Genomic DNA, 19,660 nt, shown 5'->3' with positions numbered 1-19,660 from the left:
AAAAGGAGTTGGGGGTGCAGTTGGTGGGGGAGAGAAGAACCCAACCAAAGTTCAGTGAGTTCCCCCATTTCAAGCTAATTTAAATGTTCAGTAGAGATCTGAGTGGGGGAAGGACTTTCAAGTTCAGAGCTTTGTAACTGAACTAATAAAAGGAAATTTAAACACTTCAGGGCTGCCAGATGCGTGCTGTGGTTGTTGATGGGAAATTCTGTTTGAGGCACCTAATGAAGTACCTGAAGCTGAATAGAAACTCTTCTCTTTTCTCCTTCCTTCTACATCTGGCATTTTAATCATTGGACAAAAACCATCAGAGATTCAACTCACATGCAACAGCTCTGATATCCAAGCTTAGAATCCTAGAGAGGGGAGGCTAGAGGCAAGAAGGTATTCTGAGGATCAAACACACACACACACACACACATACACACACACACACAGAAAGAGAGAGAGAAAGAGAGAGAGAGAGAGAGAGAGAGAGAGAGAGAGAGAGAGAGAGAGAGAGACCAGCAAGTCCCTAGAGTATTGGAGGGACATGGCAAAGATTTATTTAGGAAGGGAAATAGTATCACTTGGAGGTTGTCAAGGTGGGGAGGAGAGGGGGTCCACAGGAAATTATCAGATGACAGGATTTAGAGATGGGACCTCAAAGTTACTGAACCTGTTTGCACCCCAAACCTCCTGAGGTCCAATACCCTTAAGGTCTTCTAATGCATTAGTGGTTAGTGTTTCTGAAAGCTGAACCCCACAAAGCAAGGCACAATTTTACTCAAGAAAATATGAGAAGAAAGAGAGGAGGGAGAGACAGAGTCAGAAAGACGGAGACAGACAGTGAAAAAGAAGAAGGGAGAGAGAAAAGGAAAGAGACAAAGAAGTACAAGGAGAGAGAGAGTTAATGACAATTATAAGGGACATGATCTTGATAGAGGAAATTCTTAACTCAATAAAATGAACCTAAAAATCCAATATAAATTGAGCCCTATCAAGCACATGGACTACCAAGGGAAATTCCTAGCTCAGTACAAATATACAACTCTATCAAAAATAGTTCTTATATAATGAAAAATGAAATCTTAACAGTAATCCTAAAAACATAAGACATACAATTATTCCTGGAAAAGAATAGTAGTAGGTTAATATTTGAGACCTGTCCCAGCCCTATAGAGATCTGCCTTGACATGAGGTCATGTGGACATCCTAATACAGAGACAGGGGGAAAAAAAAGGAAAAAATTTGCTGCTCCCTCTTCCTCCATAAGAGTAACATTCTATGCAAAAGAGGCTAAAAAGAAGTCCAAATCAAGGGGTAATATTAAGTAGAGGGGAAAAGCAAAATATCAAGGTCATGTAGATACATATGACATGGGCATTTGGCGGGGGGAGACAGAGAGAGCTAAGATTCTGGGGCTAGGGAAAGGAGGGAAGGGGGGGCATAAGGACACTTACAACATATATACAGATAAATACAAGATAATTTGAGGGTGGAGGATTCAAGAAAGGCTTCACAATGTAGTTGGCACTAGAACCAAGCTTCAAAGGAAGCCCAAAGACATGAAGATTAAGAAGGGATTCTTTTCCAGACATGGAGGCATAGCCCGGGCAGCAGCAGAAACTATAAACCACATAGGCTGGAAAGTATAGAGTAGGAAAAGGAATAACATAAAATGTCTGGAAAGGCAGTGAGGAGGTTGTAAAAATTACAGAAAGCTGAATAGATTACAGAAAGTTTTTAATGATAGAAGGATGAGTTTGTTTTATACTAGGATCACTATGAGGTCACTGAAGTTTTTTTAAGTATGGGGTCTGACCTGATCAGACCTACCTGCTATATGGACATCAAATTAGAAAGGGGAGAACTGGCAGTAGGAAAATCAGTTAGGAGATTATTACAATAGCTTTTGTGAAAGATGATAAAATCAAGGGGCTAGGGGCGGCTAGGTAGCGCAGTGGATAGAACACCGGCCCTGGAGTCAGGAGTACCTGAGTTCAAATCCAGTCTCAGAAACTTAATAATTGCCTAGCTGGGTGGCCTTGGGCAAACCACTTAATCCCATTGCTATGAGTCAGTCAAAAGTTAATAAACATTTATTAAACACCTATTACATGTCAAAGACATGTGTCTAGTGATACAAATATGAGAAAGAAAGACAGTTCCTGCTCTCAAGAGGCTTACAATCTAATGGGGAAAGACAAGATACGGTGGGGGGGGGAGAGACAAAAGGTTCTGGTGGAGGAGGGGAGAGATTGGGAAACATTAAAGAAATCCAAAATGAGTACAGCCAGTAGGAAATAGAGGAGATGGAGAAGTGAAAGGATGAAGAAGGTGAAGTGACTTTGTGCCTGACTAAAATTGTATTGGGAAAAGGAGAAGGGAGACCCAAGGATGATTCTGAGGTTGCAAATTTGATTGAGTAGAAAATTGATGGTGCCCTAAACAGAAAGAAAGAAATTTGGAGAAAGGATGGACTTGAGGGAAAATAATAATGAATTCTGTTTTGGCACAAAGAATACCTAGATATAGAAATGTCAGTTCAGTCAAAAAAGTCAATTTAGCTCAAACTTCATTCAGAGCAGCTATTTGGCTGAATGGACAGGTTAATTCAGGCAAGATGCCATTAGCGCATTAAAATGGATTAATTTATTGTACCAGTGAGTTGCCATCTCCTGGTACAGGATGCAAGATGGGAAAATTTCGGTGGCCAGAGATAAATCCCAGTTTCACAATGGAGCTATTAGCAATGGAACCTGGGAGAAAGCAAGAATACCCCATCCCCCAGAAAGTCACATCAGGGTCTTGAGATAATAACCAAATGATATGGTATAGTCAGAGGGAAAACAGATACCTAAAGTCCAGACAAGCTGGTTCCATAAGCAGATGGGCAGATTCAGGAAAATCAGAGATGTGAGATAGTTTGTCAGAAGATATTCAGGTTGGTAAGATGAAGCTTGAAGAATAAGCAGTCACTAGTTCACAATGAGAGTGGGATTTGAAAATTCAGACAGACAAGATAGACTAGGTCAAGAAATCCAGTTGCTGGTGATTAAGGTGAAGCAATGATTTAACAGACAGAAAAGTCACTATGAGACATGATAATGAATGGATGAATGAACAAAAAAGATTTTATTGATCCTTTAAGATATACCAAGATCTGTGTTAAATGCTGGGGATACCAATGAAGCTTATCATTGAAGGTGGATACTCAAGAGTAGGAGTGCTCAGTTCAATGCAAACTGATAAAACATGTATATGTGTAAGGTTTTGTATTAGACCTCAAATATGCTTGATCCACTCCACTTCAGTATTTGAGCTGGTGGGAATGCCCCCCAGGCAAGGCATTAAAGTCACAGAGCCTCAAAGGCTGCCAGAGTATCTTCTCTGCACCAGTAAGGTTGAAAAGAATAGTCAATCAATGTTGTTTGTCTTCTGTTTTCAAAGAAGACTGTTGACAGCATGGGATGATGTCTTGACTTGTACATGAATTGAATTTAAGTGAGGTAGAGTTGCACAAAATCATCAGCCTCACTGTCCTGGATATGGTGGATAACCTTGGTGTCTTTGATATCTGACAAAGTTCTCACACCAAAGGTGCTAGTCCTTCTTGAACACCAAGTAAACATTTATTGGGCCTAAGTCAGGCACTGTGCTGTGAATACAAAGCAAAGACAGTCCCTGTCCTCAAGGAGCCTGCAATCAAATCTGAAAGGGAGGAATGAACAAAAGCATGCATAATAAAGTCCAGAGGAGTATATTCAGGTGGGAAATTAAGAGATGACTACCCTATGCTGCCTTCACAAATGGAGGACCTGGAAGCTCTCCATTGTCCACCTATACACTCACTCCAATCAGAGGGAAGGAGAGATCCCAGGGAAAGAGGGTATTGATGAGGTACGAATTTCAGTGTTGATATGATCTTGAAGGATAAGATTCAGAAGAGCATGATGAAATCCAATAGCACAACCAAGTGAGAAATGATGACTGTGTTAAATGCCTTTTTTAAATGGAAAAACATCTTCTTGGAGATTAAAGATATTCCTGGGTGGAAATTTTGAATTCCACTCTCTTCTACTAAGGTTTCTAGAAGGTTGTAGCAAATAAGCTGGCTTAACCTGAACTAGCACATTCTACCACTTCCATACCAGAGTGATGCACTGGTGGTTCAGCAGAATACATAGTACCCCTTTCTATGCCCAATTTTACTTTAGAACAAAGATCTATTACACTGAGAGAAAGTATTATTTCTTTCATATGTTAATAACCAATTGTTGAATTAGGACTAAAGTCCACTTTCTCATTCAGAAGTCAATCACTGTGGGAAATCTTTGGTAAGACTTACCAACCAAGAAAGCTAAGATATAATCAAAAGCAGTAAAAGAAATTCTTTTAGATAAATGAGAGGATTCCTGCTCATTGTGTTTACTCAGGTCTGGGAAAAATGTGGATTCTCCCTTTTGTCCAATTGGTGTCTTTTTGACCAAGAATGGAGCTCAAAGCCACCTCTCATCACAATATTTATTCTCTCATTACTTGTTAACCAATCAGAGTCAATTGCCACCCTCACAAACACCCATCCTCCCAAAGGGCATAAACGCATTGAGTGGGTTCCATGAGGTGGTCACTGGTATTCAAGAATGTTAATGGTCATACTTTTATTAGTAATGTGCTAGCAATATTAATAAAATTATGAATTACACAGAAACCAGGTCTCTTGAATTTTTTAATCATCACAACAGTATAGTGAGATGATTACCTACCTAGCTAGATCTTATTATCTATATATTATTACCTCTTCTAACTTCTTGTGGGAGGACATTCCATCCTAGACTCCTTCATATCCCCCAGAGCACCTAACAATACTAAGCACCTTTCTATGTTAATCACTTATCTATGTTATCCTAGTTAGTACTTCTCTATATTTATCATGATCAATTAAATGATGCCATGAGATACTAGACTAACAGATGCTTGTTATAGGCTACTGTCTAACTCATTATCATGGAAAGGAAAGGAATTCTTGAAAATATTCAGCACAAACAGCTTCACTAAGCTCCGTGCCCTGCCTGAAGTTCCGGAACACCAAAGGAACTTGGGTCTGCATTAGTTAGGCTTAGAAGACAAAAGCAGACACTGGAATTAATTTTTCCATTACCATGGCCCCACCTGCCCTCCCTTTTGCCCCTGCCCATCCCTAGACACAGCTTTTGGGACTATTTACATTAAAGGTCAGGTTCACAAACATGTTGGATAGCCAGCTCTGAGCTAGGCCTAATTACTCAGTCTTGTAGAGGTGAATATCACAAAGAACTCTGACTTTGCTTTCCTTTTAGAAATATAAAGCATGCAAATGTACCCAGGAAGGAAACTCAGAAGTCTTTCTGGGGTGATTGACTGAATCATCCCATTTCTGAACAATTTATTCTTCTAAGCAAACCTGTAATAAGTCAGAATCATGAAAAAATACCCCCACGATCAGTCCCCAAATCTCTCCAGACAAGTCATAGAAAGATCAGTTGAAAGAATTGGAACTGTTGAGTTACAGGATGAAAAGATATAGAGGATGACATGATAGCAGGCTTCAAGTGTTGGAAGGGCTGCTTTCAGGAAGAAGAATCAATCAACATTTCTGAGTTTCAGTGCTAGCAACTGGAATTGTCCAAAAATACAATGCACTCTCTCCCATGACCTAATTTCCCAGTCTCTGGAAATCTTTGGTAGGGGATTCTGGATGAATGATGGATGAATGAACAAAAAAAAAATTTTATTGATCCTTTAAGATGTACCTAGACCTGTGTTAAATGCTGTGGATACCAATACAAATGATGCCTAAGGGTTAGATGAAGTAATTTATGAAATCCTGTCTTCCTCTGAAATGCCATAATCCTATTATTGAGTATCCATCAAAGACAATATCCATGTTATGAGTATGTCCCAAATAATGTTTATCCTTCATTCTCAAAAAAGACTATGACATAAAGGAGGTGCTGCCATGAAAAGCATGTGAATTGAATTTGAGTGTGTTGGAGGGAGGGCAGTGTGTTAAGTCATCAACTTCACTTTCTGTTCCAGAACCATCTGGATCCAGTGGTCAGATATGAATCAGGATGACTGGAGATGACCTTGCAAGGTAATCAGGGTTAAGTGACTTGCCCAGGGTCATGTAGCTAGTATGACAAAGTGGATAATGCACTGGCCTTGGAGTCAGGAAACATTCAGCGGGACACTAACCAGCTCTGTGACCCTGGGCAAGTCACTTATCCCTGATTGCCTCACATCCAGAGCCATCTCCAGTTGTCCTGATTTATATCTGGCCACTGGACTCAGATGGCTCCAGAGGAGAAAGTGAGGCTGGTGACTTAGCACAGCCCCCCCTCACTCAAATCCATTTCATGTGCATCACCTTCTTAAATGTCTTGGTCTTCTTCGAGAATAAAGGACAAACATTATATCCCAAATAAAACCAACTTCCTTTCTATAACCTATTCTGACTCTATCCATCCTTATTCAAATGTTCCTTGATAGTATCCCTCCTATCATTTCTTTAAGGCAAAAAATTCCATATGTGTATTCCCAGCTTTGGAAACTGCAGTTGGTGGACAAATTCATGTACAAATTATACTAATTTTAAACTGAACAATTTCAATTTAAGCTGAATCAAATTGAATGAAAGAAATACTTATTGGAAAAATATACCTGTGTTCAGCTCTGTACCAGGTAGTATATGTGCTAGGTAGAGGATAGAAAAGAGAAAAAGGAAACAAACTTTTGCTGAGGTCTAGTTTGGGAAATATGGCTTAAACACAGGAAAAGAGCTGAAGAATGTACAAGTCATTCCTGCTGATATCCTCCACTACAGAACTCCTAGGAAATGGTTAGCCCAGATTCAAGGCATTCTTTAGTTCCACATCCCCTAAAACCGTAGATCAGGAGTCCCTGCTGACATGTTTTTCTTTAATAGTCAACCACTAAATAGCTAGTTTAAAGCAAACTCAATGAATTTAATGGTATAACTTTTTTTAAAAGTAGCAACAAAATATTTCTGCCATAACCTTGGAGTGCATATTCCCACAATACAAACACCATAATAAGTAGGACATGTAGAGAGTATAAATGGAGGGAGACACATTACAGGAGTACATGTAGAAGGAGCATATATATAGAGAGGCACACAATGGAAAAAGTGTATGTGGTTAATGAAAATTCTTGCCTCCAACAGGTGTGTTGATGGCTCTTAGTGATTGATCTCATCAAGCTTTTTTACTGCAGGTCTTGCTCCCTTTTGGTTTCCTAGTGTCTGTCACTACTCTGCTCTCTGCACCTAGCTTCTAATTCAACTAAAATTCTTAAAGATTAAAACTAGGTGCTGCTATGCTTATTTTCCTTGCTACAGATCTCTTCTCCTTCTCTCTCTTCTTCTTCCCAACAAGAAGTCTTATTACCTTAAACTAGAAAAAGTCTTTCCCAGGCTTCTCCTATTTTGTTCCCTTTGGAGTTATAGTTAATACTCTCATTTCCATTTCCACCCAGAGTCAAAGAGAAACTAATAGGCTAACTAGACACTAGTATCTATCACCCTAGTTTATGGTGGAAAATCATTCATTTCCCACTTTTAATCTATGAAAGCTAAACTGTAAATCAACTAATGGTCATTTACCCAATAACCATTACTCAACTATGTAGTTTAGGGGTTCCCAAACTTTCCAGGCTATTCTGTTCTCCCATATAGGTGAGTGGGTGACGTAAAAAAAAAAAACCCAGGGTGTAAAACTACTATCTCTTGTACCTGCTTAGCCATAATACTGTCATTTTCATATATAGAGATTGTCAATCAAAGCCTGTGAGAAACCTAGTAGTATATTCTTGAATGTATATATCAGCCCAAAGAAAAGAGCACTCACTGATGTGGGGTTAGAGGATTGGGTCAAAGCCCTACTCTTCTCTCTCTCTCTCTCTCTCTCTCTCTCTCTCTCTCTCTCTCTCTCTCTCTCTCTCGGTCTCACTTTCCTCTATCTATAAAATAAGGGTCTGGGACTAGAGGATCTAAGTTTTCTTTTTGCACTGGCTCTATGATCTTATAATTTGAATTCATAGAACCTGAGTTCAAACCTGAGCTTTATCAATTATTACCTATGTGACCTTAGCTCAGTCACTTTCCCTTTCGGGAATTCAGATTAATTACCTGTAAAATAAGGTAGTTGGTCTAAATATCCTTTAAGGATTCTTACATTTCTAAATCTATAATTTGATGTACAGCATTTCCTGTTCCCTCCATTCTTTCCTTACATTCAGGTTTGCATACTTTATAAGGCATCACCCCCAGCAAGTGGTCATTTAGTCTTGGCAAGTAGGCATGAATACAGGGGGAAAGACAGTATAGTCAGAAATATTTGTGGGATAACCAGTGTTTGGGGCATAATTGCAACTCACTTTCTAAAACTGGAGCCTTTCAGAAAGAGAGCTAGAAACTAAATCAAATTGACATTGACTACATTATCACTGATTTTCATTATCAAATAGGAACCAGATTTCTTAGAGATGGATTGGTTACATGAATATTGGGAGAAAAAAATCATAAAAATCATATTGCTAAATGCAACAGCCTCTTGAGAGTTATAGGATTAAAGAGGAAAATTTCTGGAGTCCTCATTAGCCATACTCCAATTTTAAGACAAATAGAAAAATTGTTCATGGCTCCCAAATCTTTCCCTTCTTTAGTAGAGCAATATAATTCCTCCTTACTGAGCCTGACGTTGCTCAAGAATTAAAAAAATAAAGAGGCGTGATAAAGGGGCGATACATTCACATTAAGTATCCTAACAGGATCATTTTCTTTAAATGAAGATGGATTTTAACTTGCTGCTTTCAATTATAAGAACAATAAAGATTTTCCTTCCCTGATCAGCTTACACTAACTAGGGGCTATGTTGTTAACGGGAAACATTTTAACATGGGCTCTGTATACTGTCTCCATTAAATATGCAATCAAACATTTATTACTGATGTTATTTTTGAGCTACTGAAGTAAGGACTTGATTTATCTTTAAAACAAAAAAAAATAAGCACATCAAACCAGCAGATTTATTAGACCTTGACAAATGCTCCTTTAACTCTGATGATATTTTTAAATACTTTAACAAAATGGCCTCATTAAATCTTATTCCAGATACAGTATTTAAATAAAATTCAAGTTAAAGGGGTTTATTTTTTCCTCTCTTTCCAGAAAGTTAATTGAATGAGAGCTTTATTTAAAAAAAAGTGATGAAAGTTGCCTTAGAAAAAATGAAAAATACTTCCTTTTTCATGTCTTTCATTCTCTCTAGTATTCTATTACATAAATATGCCCTGCTGTTTAAATTAAAGAATCTTGAAACTTGTAAAGGATGGTCATTTGTTAGTTTCACCAAGACCTTATATCTTGACAAGTGTTACCATATGAAGATTTTTTTAATGCCTTGTCCCTGTTGTGAAATTCAGACATATTTATGAATTTTCATTTATTCAAAACCATCACTGATGTTATTCAAGGTGGAAGATCTTACTTAAATGATTAACCTTAGCATTAGAAATACAAGACCTTTTTGTGAATTTATTAGCTATCCTACCTATTGTGAATGTTAGCCAATATTTTATGTTTAGCTCTGAGAACAAAGGACTCCTTAGTCCAGAAAGATAAAGGCTAAGAGAAGATATGACCAAGGTCTATAAAATTAATTTGGGGTAATGAAAAAGAAGATGATATTACCTCTGCTTGGAAAAAATCTTCCTACTTTTTCTCTACATGTCCAAATTTTACCCTATCATCAAGGCTACATTCATTTCTACTCCATTTCTTTGATTCATTATTTCTGTAGAGCTGACATTATAAGCCCACCAATTTAATTCTTAATTACACATTCAAGAATATACTATTAGGTTTCTCACAGGCTTTGATTGGCAATCTCTATATATGAAAATGACAGTATTATGGCTAAGCAGGTAGAAGAGATTGTAGTTTTACACCCTGGGTTTTTTTTTTTACCTCACCCACTCACCTATATGGGAGAGCAGAAGAACCTGGAAAGTCTGGGAATCCCCAAACTATATAGTTGAGTAATGGTTATTGGGTAAATGACCATTAGTTGCTTTACAGTTTAGCTTTCATAGATTAAAAATGGGAAATGAATGATTTTCCACCATAAACTAGGGTGATAGATATTAGTATCTAGTTAGCCTATTATTAGTTATCATTTTCCAAAAATTAATTAATAGTAATACCCTAAATCATCACAGAGGGATACTGAAGTTACCCAATATAAAAATGACAAGATCCCTGAATAAGTCACACTTTCCTAAAAAGTTCCTTAGAGTTTCCAACATTCTCTCCCAACCTCCCAAAGGAAGAATATGAAGTCCAATTTGGTGAGTCCAAGCATTCTATTTATTCCCTGGTCCTTCATCAGACATACTGGTTCATCCAAATGTTTATTTCTTCCCAAAAGTATTTCTATTCCCCCAAAGGGTCTTTTTAGGAAGACAGATTGAAACTGTATGTATACCCTCCTTAGGCCAGAAAGTCTCTTTTATTCCCAGTCTCTTAAGTACTCTGCTCTTCACTTCTGCACAGAATATCAAGTAATCATTCTCTCCACCAAAGAGGAGAGTCATTATACAAATGTCCAGGCTTGAGCTCTGGATGACATTTTCATGACTATTTTATGCCTTCATCAATGTATATGCTTAGGAACATCTAACTGGGAATGAGTTTTCCTTCTATTCCTTCATAAATGTCCACTTATACTATTAATTTTTTTTAAGAAACAGTTAAGGATTTTTAGTGTTAGGATATACTTCAGTCATCATCCAAACTGGCTATCATAGTAAGTGCTAGAGACATAGATTACTCAGTCAGGAGGAGACCAAATCACAATATTCTGTTAACTCTTTCCCTTTCTTCGAAATGATCAATCCAACAGCAAGTCTTTATGGAGTATCTTCTAAGTCTCAGATCTCTGCTAAATCACTCTACAGGGAATAAAGTATATTTTGTAGACTATTAAGCTTGAAACATTAGTGGATAATGTCAGCCTAAACAATTCAGTTCGATCTGATTTTTGAGCCTATTATGTCTTCTGTTAGCTCTATTAATGATACAGGCACGAATAATATCATAATAAGCTCCAAATAGATATATGACTAAGCTATAAATGGTCACATCATAAACCATTAAAGGAGCAGAGAAAGAGATACCTTTCATATCTACAGATGAGTAACTAAACAAGGGATAGAGAAGATCACAAATGGAATATCTTGACTACTAAAAGTTTTGGCAGAAATAAAATCAATGCAGTTAAAATTAGAATGGAAACAATTGGGGGGGAAATCTTTTATAAAAAAATCTTTATCAAAAAATTTTTCAAAGATACATACTAATCCAAGACATACAAACTAATTCACACATACAAAGATTCCCTGTATAAGAAGAAGAGTCATTCCCCAATGAATATCTATTAAAGAATATGAAGCAGGCAATTCTCAAAAAAAAATATCAACAAATAACAATCAAATGGGAAAGAAAGCTCCAATTAATCACTAAAAATAAGAGAGACAAAAATTAAAACTCTTGAGGTTCTATCTCACAATTATTGACTTATCAAAGATGGCAAAAAGAAAAAAAAATGGCAATTGTTTGAGGGCTATCAGAAAACAGATTCATCCATAACGATGTTGGTGGAGTTGTGAATTGATCTAACCATTGATGTTCAATCATACATTTATGTTCAACTCTTTATGACCCCATGGACCACAGCATACCAGGCCCTTCTATCTTTCACTATCTCTCAAAGTCTGTTCAAGTTCCTGTTCATTGTTTCCTTGGCACTATCTCATCCTTTGTCTTCTGTTTTTTCTTTGACTCTCAATCTTTCCCAACATTAGAGTCTTTTCCAAAGAATCCTTTCTTCTCACTAGGTGGCCTAAATATTTATTTTTGCTAATACATTGAATGTCAGAGTTAGGATTCAAAAAGATTCAAAAGATTTTAGGGGCAGCTAGGTGGTGTAGTGGATAAAGCACCAGCCCTGGAGTCAGGAGTACCTGGGTTCAAATCTGGTCTCAGACACTTAATAATTACCTAGCTGTGTGGCCTTGGGCAAGCCACTTAACCTCGTTTGCAACAACAACAACAAAAAAAAAACTAAAAAAAGATTCAAAAGATTTTGAAAGATTACAATAGAATGTCAAATGCAAAATAAAACTGAATAAAGGTATGTCAAGTTGTATACTTACATTCAAAAGGTCAGCTTCACAAGTCCAATATGTGAGCTGTATGACAAGATAGATTTCATCTGGAAAAAAATGAGGTTTTTGTTTTTATTATACTTGGCTTCTTTTGAATAAAGCTGTGAAAGGCAATCAAATAAACCTAATATGCATTGAGATGTAGAGTGTCTAGTTCTGTTGAGAGATCATTGGATAATAGAGATAAAATTTAGCAGAACCCTAGAGATCAATCTAATCTCTGATTTTACAGTTTAAAAAAACTAAGACCAAAGAGAAAGTGACTTGCCCAAGGGCAGATATGTGCTTGCAGAAGTGAAATTTGAATCCAGGTCCTTGGACTCCATAGTGCTATTTCTATTGTATTAGACTGAGAATCTCACTCCTCTGATTCATCCAAGTTCAGAGTGTCAATTCCAACCCCCTTTCATCCCACATCCAGTTAATTGCCAAATACTATCATTTATCTTCACAGCTTCTCTCACATTTGTCCTTTTGATTGCATCCAATCTTATTGATTCAGCCTTTCAATACCACTTGCTAGATGATGGCTTCTAAGTTCAATAAGAATTCTCCCTTGACTCTCCTCTCTCTCTCTCTCTCTCTCTCTCTCTCTCTCTCTCTCTCTCTCTCTCTCTCTCTATCCCTCTTTCACATATCTGCTTAAACAATCACACTAGGAGCACAAATCTAACCATGTCACCTCCTATTCAAAAATTTTTAGTGACTCCCTATTGTCTATAGGATAAAATACAAACTCTCCATTTAGACCCTCAATAGTCTGACTCCAACTTTTTTTTTTTGACTGACTCCAACTCCATTGTGAATTGGAATAAATTCTATATTCTATCCAAACTGAACTATTAGCTTAAACCTGCCTATCTCCCCTTTTGCAAAAGCCATCCTTGCTTGCATGGAAATGTGTTCTACCATCATCTCTGTTTTTATTATTCTTAATTTTTATAGATTTAAAGATATAAAACTGAAAAGGACCTCAAAGGAAATCATCCTTATAGATACTAAAGATACCATTTCCTCCATATTTATAATGGTAAGGCAGAAGCCTCAAACATGGGCCTGCAGACTCCACATAGTCCACAAGGCTCCCAGTGCACTCAGAATCAGATTGAAATGCAATTGAGAAATATTAAACAAAGTAATAGACAATAAAATAGAGATAAAACATTTAAATGTGGTTTTCTAGGTTAATTTGCAGTTGACAGAGATTCTTATGGACAATTTAGTGTTCCTTTTTCTGAGTTCAACACCACTACCATAATGAATCTTAAAGTCTACTAAGGCAATCCTTTCATTTTAGAAGTCACACAGGTAAATAAGTGGAAGAACTATCATTTGAACATAAGTCTTAGAGGTAGCTAGGTGGTACAGTGGAGAATTATTGAGTCTCAAATGAAGAAAATAGGAAGAAAGAAAGAAAGAAAGAAAGAAAGAAAGAAAGAAAGAAAGAAAGAAAGACAGAGAAAAGAATGAAAGGAACAAAAAAAAAGGAAAAAATGAATAATGTCTTAAGTTGTGCAAACTACCTTTCTATTAACATGGAACTGAGGGCAGTAGTGAACTATTATTAAATCCATTTGACTTAAGATAAATCAGTATAAGAAGGCTGAAGCTCTAGAGGAGTGGTGACTTCGTATCCTACTTCTTCAAGGTCACACAACTAGTGTCAAGAGAGGGAATATATCCTCTTGGTGGGATGGAGGACATACTCTCCAAGCAGCAACTCCTCATTATGGGGTGCTTTCCCTGCAATTCCCCCTCCCTGCACAAGTGAGAGTACTTTTTATTCTATCTGTCCTGAGATGGGGCTGGGGTGGGGAAGAGGAAAGAGAGTTATGGTGCCTAACCTTAGTTGCAAAGATGACCAGTTATAGGTCTGAGTGTTTTGCTTGTGCTCCTTCCTATTGTGACTCAGTGGATGTCCCCTGGGGATGCTTCTCTCCTTGCTGCAAAGTCTTTCTGTTAGCTGGTACCTGGCTCTATCTAAGATCCCCTAGTTCTCCTTGAGGTTGAGCTAGATCTAGGAACCCTCTGATGGGGTTCACAATTTTATCAACTCCCCAATGCCAATTTGAGGGAAGAACTCATTACCCAGCATTTTAATACCCTTCCCTGGAGCTATCCCTTTTAGCAACCCAAAGACTCATAGTTCTTGCCTAGTACAGACTGCATCAAATCACCTACCCCAACCCCTCACTGAGTCAGGGTCAGATATGGGGTCTGATTCTGGACTTGGAATCAAGAAGGTCGAGTTTCTATGTCCAAAGGGTTACAAAAATGTGCACACACTTTGATCCAAGCAATACCATTACTAGATCTGTATATCCCAAAGAGATTCAAAAACAAAGGAAAGGAAAGGGAATTGTACAAAATTGTTTAATGCAACTCTTTTTGTGGTAACATAAAATTGGAAATCAAGGGACTGCCCATCAATTGGGAATGGTTGAACAAGTTGTGGTATATGATTGTGATAGAATACTCCTGTGCTATGAGAAATGATGAACATTATAACCTGGAAAGACTTATATGAACTGATGCAAAGTTAATTGAGCAGAAGCAGGAGAACACTATACGTGGTAATAGCAATACTGTGCAATGATCAACTGTGAATGGCTTAGCTTTTCTCAGCAATTTCAAAGGACTCATGCTGAAAACTACTTTCCACATGCAGAGAAAGAATTGATGGAATCTGAATAGAGATCAAAATATACTATTTTTCACTTTATGTATTTTTGTTGTTCTTTTCTTCCCTTTGGATATGTATCTTCTTTCACAACATGACTAATATGGTTGTGAATTTTGCAAAATTGAATGTGTATAATATAAATTGCTTCCTGACTCAAGGAGGGGGAAAGTCAAGGGCAGGGAAAGAGAAAATTTGAAAATTATGACATTTAAAAAGTTTGAGACAGCTTCTAGGTAATTAATTGTTTTATTAATAAGTCCAGCATTTTATTAATAAGAGGAAGGGTCAATTGATCATCTATCTCTGCCCAAAGTCCAACCATGACATTGGACTCACAATTTATATGTCCTTGGAATAGTGGCTTTTCCTGAGGATGGCAATCAACTCAGATTGGCTAACAATTTGTGAGAGTGAATATTACATGAGGTATGTCTATTCTAATGAGGGGCAAGGCAACATGATTTTACTATCAAATTATCCCACCCAAGCCTGAGTAATGGGCCTAGCATTTCTTCTAAGTTTGGGTGGGTTAGCAATACCGAGATTGAGGAGAATGCTATTCTTATCTATTATCATTCATTCTATCCTTCAGAGGCTAAGACTTAAATGAGGGTTTTTAGAAAAAGAGGGAGAACTCTGGATTTCCCCAAATCATTGCTTATTCATTATCATTTCTTTCAAATTCAAAAAGAAATTTTAATTAATGTTAAAAGTTGTCTTTACAAGCAAAAACAAATTTTTTTTAAAAAAGAAGACTGTTTCACATCTCACACATGACATTTATTATGTAATACTATGTGCCTATAGGCAAAGGATTTAATATCTTTGAGCCTCAGTTCCCTCTTCTATGTAACAAAAGAGCAATGCCTGTAAGTACTTACTCCAGAGGTTTGTTGTGAGACTTAGATGAAATAATGTATGCAAAGAGCTTTGCACATTTTACAATTCTAAACAAATGTCAGATATTATTACAATACTCCCCCCCATCCTCCTCTTCTGCATATAGCCCAAAAGGGATAGCCCCAGGGAAGGGTATTAAAATGTTGAGTAATGAGTTCTTCCCCCAGGTTGGCACTAGGGAGTTGATAAAATGGTGAACCTCAGCAAAGAGTTCCCAGAGCTGGCTCAACTCCAAGGAGAAGTAGGGAACCTTAGATGGAGGCAAGTACCAGTTAACAGAAAGATTTTGTAGCAAGGAGAAGAAGCAGCCCGGGGGACATCCATTGCAACCAGAAGTACAAGCTAAACACTCAGATCTATACCTTGTAACTAAGGTTAGGCACCATATCTCTCATCTTTTCCCCCACCTCAACCCCATCTCAGAGCAAATGAAATTTAAAATACTCTCGTTTGTGGAGGGAGGGGGAGTCACAGGGAAAGCACTCCATAATGAGGGATTGCTGCTTGGAGAGGATGCCCTCCATCCCACCTAGAGGATATATCCCTCACCAGCACTAGCTGTGTGACCTTGGAGAAATAGGATACCAAGTCACCACTCCTCTAGAACTTCAGCTTTCTCATCATATTGTTATAGTACAAGAATGGATTCAATAATAGTTCACCAGTGACCTCAGTAGGATGTTAAGAGAAAAGTAGTTTGCAAAATTTAAGGCATTATAAAAGCATGAGAGTTTTTCTCTTTTTTTTCTAACTTGGATTTCAATGGAATAGGACTCCCTGGCTAAGGACACTAAATCTACCAACACGCTTAGAAAGAGTTTTAAAGTGTTGGCTAGGACACTGGGAGGTAAATAGCTACCACTTTTACATACTTTTAAGGTTAAGTGAATTACATATTGCATTCACATTTGAGCTTCAAAACAACCCTAAGAGGTAGGTATTATTATTATTCCCAATTTATAGAAGTGGAAAGTGAGGATTAGAGAAGTTAAGTGACAGTTATGTACACAGAATTTGTGAATGTCTGAGGAGGGATTTAAACTAATATCTTCTTAGCTCCAAATCCAATGCTATGTCCACTAGGAAATTTTGCAACTCTTAAAATGCTTTGTAACTATACACTCTTATTAACCAGTTAAGTAGAATCATAGAATTGGAAGAGGATTTAAGAAACATCTTCCAGCAGATTTTTGCCCTTACTTTTTCCCCAATATATTAAAAACTATATTTGACTACAGTTGATTATACATGTGACTTCATGAATATAAAGATCTTAATTTGAGAAGGTACCCTTAGATCTTACTAGAGTAACTAAGGATGAAAAGGTCAAAAACTCCTGATCTCATCCATCTAATGTCATTTTATTTATTTTATTTCAAGCTTCAGAACTAAAACAAGTATTTCCATAACAAAGAAAAGAAAAAATATGAATTCTAAATTTACCTTGCTGGATTGGAACCTAGAACTTCTGATTCCAAATCTAGTGCCAAGATCTCATAATAATAACTTGGTCTCTGTCAGTACTAGAGCTCACTTAGAAAAAAGCAGGGCCATGAGAGCCAGCAAGGTGGCACAGTAGCTATCTAAGCACTGGTTCTGGAATCAGGAGGCCCTGAGTTCAAAGTCAGCCTCAGACACTCTCTAGAGATGTGACACTGGATTGGGAGGGAGGGAAGAGATGCATATGATGCTGTAATTTCAAGGATTCTAGAGAGAGACTCCTGTCCTCAAAATTATCTCCCATTTCATACTAAAAAATGAGACTTAAAATGTAGACACCCTGGTAAAGGAACTAGAGAAAGGAAAGTTCATTCAATTTAAGTGAATGAGTTATATCAACCACATTCCTGAAATTGGGGTTGGATAGGAAGGAAGAATAGGTATGAGAGTTCTGGACCCCTGAAAATAGAGAATGAGTCGACTAGTATCACAGAGGAATGAGGGAAGGTTACTGAAGGGATTCCTAAAAGCCCAAACTGTCTGAAAGCACAAATTTGGGAATATCTGGTCCTAACAAAGAAAACAACATCCTCCTTTATCTCTCAGACTTTTGGAAAGGATTTGAGATGTCACCTACTTCAACGCTGCCTCAAGAGACACAATAAGGAATGATATTTATAGACTCTGCTGGCTGAAAGCAGACCCAAGGGGTTACCTCACTGAAGCATAAATGGCCTTATAGTGGAAAACTACCATAAAGGTCTTTTCACTTTTGTTTTTGTTCAGTTGAGACCAACTCTTCATGACCCCTTTCTGGTGTTATCTTAGCAAAGATATTGCAGTATTTTGCCATTTCCTTCTCCTTGCAGATAAGAAAACTGAGGAAATCAGGGCTAAGTGACTTGCCCAGGATCACACAGCTAGTAAGTGCATAGGGTCAGATTTGAACTCAGGAAGAGGTGTCTTGACTTCAGGTCTATCTCTCTATCCTCTGTGTTATTTGGCTATTCCTCTTTTCACCTTAAAAGGGAATAAAATTGTGTATCAATGGAATAATTCTCCATTGCTGAAATTTGAAGTATCATCAACTGATAGTCTAAGTATCTCTAGGTAAGTAGTTCTCAATACTCTCCAAACTACAACATATAGGCAGTCACTTATTCTGCCTACTTGCAAGGCTAGCCCTGTTTCAAATTAATCCCTTTCTTACCTCACAGGCCTCATTTATTATCCTTGACTACTACTCAAAATTTGCTTCATTAGTACCCATTACAGTGAGGAATCTGGTGACAAGCAGAATAGACTTAATTTTTAGTTGTAGTTTGGGGATGAGGAAAAAAATCATTAATGTTAAAATTCCCAATGAGGCAGAACATACATTTCACATCTACTCTAGATTCTCCTTGCTGGTGCTGCTGATTAATATTTATCAGAATAAATAAGCTCTTTTAGCAAGCATCAGGGAAAATACTAAAGATGGCATTTCTCTGTGTTGAAGGATAAAGAGAATAGAACCACTGAGTCAAATGGAACTACTTTATATCTCTATCTGAAACCTGGTTGAGCTTGATTTAAGAAAGTTTATAAAAATGTATTCTGTAAAAAAAAGAAAAATGGACTCCCTTTAAAAGGAGGTAAGTTCTAAAGGTTGCAAAAGAGATAGTTAAAGGCATAGCCACCAGACTGCCCCTTCCCAGACAAGGCCACCCCAAGTTCAAGGTCCTCTGTGGGTCTTCCAGATTTCCTTAATATGTAGCTTCCAAGCTTCCTACTGACATGTTCTCATTGAGTAGATAAAGGACATATTTAGTTCAAAGCAAAGGCACATAATGATAAAATATAATTAGAAAAATAGTGATTAAAGCCTTTCTCCTATAAACTTGGGACAGCACAAATAGACACAATAGCATAGGAAGAATAAAACAAATGCTTACACTGAACATTTAACAAGCAGCTCTCAGGAACCTGTTTGATCCTTCCAGTATACCCCTGGTTAAGTCATGTATAGTATAGTGAAAGCTCCTAGCCTTCAGTGAATGGCTAAATCATACAAATGCCTACCCTGAACTCTAGCTCACAATGCCTCTCCTAAAAGGTACCTAAAAGGCTCCCATAGTCCCACAGTTGTATCTCCTATTGTGCACAGATAGATCTTATAGCCCACCCACTCCCCATGGACTCTCAGAAGCAGCATGAGGCTGATTATACAAGTGGTAATTAACTGATGGACTGGTGGTTTTAATTAAATCTGGAAGAAATTAATCAATTCCTGCCATTTTAGGCATATAGGCTATTCTTCTCAGGGAAACTGGAAGAGAACCAGCTTAAGTTGTTAAGCAAGTCCTATATACCAAAACTCAACAGAACTGA

At 37.5% G+C, this 19,660-nt stretch overlaps 1 long non-coding RNA gene across 1 annotated transcript in view; it reads right to left on the bottom strand.

Annotated features, from left to right (window-relative positions):
* The window catches only part of LOC141507366 (uncharacterized), a 479,100-nt gene extending 466,784 nt beyond the window's left edge, over positions 1-12,316 (bottom strand). Inside the window, exon 1 of the long non-coding RNA XR_012474124.1 lies at positions 12,256-12,316. This is a non-coding gene — a long non-coding RNA (uncharacterized LOC141507366). The remainder of the gene's footprint in view (positions 1-12,255) is intronic.
* Positions 12,317-19,660: the final 7,344 nt, after the last annotated feature.

The sequence above is a fragment of the Macrotis lagotis genome, chromosome 1, assembly GCF_037893015.1.
Source record: "Macrotis lagotis isolate mMagLag1 chromosome 1, bilby.v1.9.chrom.fasta, whole genome shotgun sequence".
NCBI lineage: Eukaryota > Metazoa > Chordata > Mammalia > Peramelemorphia > Peramelidae > Macrotis > Macrotis lagotis.
This window is presented reverse-complemented; position numbering and strand designations above follow the sequence as displayed.